Genomic DNA, 1,060 nt, shown 5'->3' with positions numbered 1-1,060 from the left:
GGTGGACTCTGTATATCAGGATATCAACAGCATTGACGAGTGCCGTGATTTGTGTTTGAATTCACCATACAGGTAAGATTTCTTCGGTTTAATTCCAAATAAGGATGATGTAAATAATTTTTTTAAGCAAAGGCTACCACGTAGTTAGGGAGTTTATAAAATTAAAAACAAAGCCATAAATTAACTAAACAGTTACACGTTGTGCGACAACTCTTTGTTTGAGTCCGTGTGGCACTAAGTTATCGACTTTCTGCGCCATACCTACAAATGGCTTTCAGTTGCCAAGAATGCCTTCGTCCAAAAATACCTCCGATTCGGCGGTTACAAGCGTTGATGATATTTCTTTGGGTTCCTTGTCGGTTGTGCCAAAATAACCCACTGAACCAGTACTCACTAGTTGAAATGGATAGCACATGCTCTCAGTAAGCCTATGTTACACTTTTCTTTAGATAGAATGGAAGGCAAAATACCCACCGATGGAGTTTAGTAAGCATAATATAGTTTATCAAAGTCGTCATAAAAAAATATGTTATTTACTGTAAATGTGTTTAAATGGTGACAATTTAATGTGAAGGTGGCTGCAACATTTACCGGCATGCTAAACGCTGCTGGCGTCTTCTGTACTATTTTAAGCGCCCTTTATATTTATATCACAGCTAGTTTGTAAAGTTCGAATATTAAGTGTGTATCATCCAGCAAAAAAAACTTAACCATTAGGAACAAAAAAAAAAACGGGAAAGTTTTGTTTCTAATAGCGGTCGCCCCTCGGTAGGCAATTTCCAACTTCCGAGTGTATTTCTGTCATGAAAAATAGCTTCTTGTAAAAATAGAATCGCCGTTCGGAGTCAGCGTAAAACTGTAGGTCCCGCCTTCAAATCCAAAAGTTCTAACTTACCCGTTCAAACCTGAAAAAAAATCTCCGAAAAAAAGCGAATGCTTACTAGTTGTAGATTATATACCCTTAGAATATAATTGTACCTTTGACTGTGTCCCCTATTTTACACCACGTTGTGCTTCTTCATTCCAGATGTCATTCTTATGACTACAATGATACCGGCGA

The 1,060-nt window shown here is 37.6% G+C and overlaps 1 protein-coding gene across 1 annotated transcript in view; it reads left to right on the top strand.

Annotated features, from left to right (window-relative positions):
* Positions 1–49: 49 nt before the first annotated feature.
* Positions 50–1,060, top strand: part of LOC108373120 (uncharacterized) — a 16,603-nt gene continuing 15,592 nt past the window's right edge. Inside the window, exon 1 of the mRNA XM_017628964.1 lies at positions 50–72. The gene's annotated coding sequence lies outside the window, so the exon portion shown is untranslated. The remainder of the gene's footprint in view (positions 73–1,060) is intronic.

Source organism: Rhagoletis zephyria, unplaced genomic scaffold (assembly GCF_001687245.7).
Source record: "Rhagoletis zephyria isolate East Lansing unplaced genomic scaffold, Rhagoletis_zephyria_1.1 Rzeph_scaffold_06390, whole genome shotgun sequence".
Taxonomy (NCBI): Eukaryota; Metazoa; Arthropoda; class Insecta; order Diptera; family Tephritidae; genus Rhagoletis; species Rhagoletis zephyria.
The sequence above is the reverse complement of the archived record's forward strand: the minus strand, read 5'-3'. Positions and strand labels throughout refer to the sequence as shown.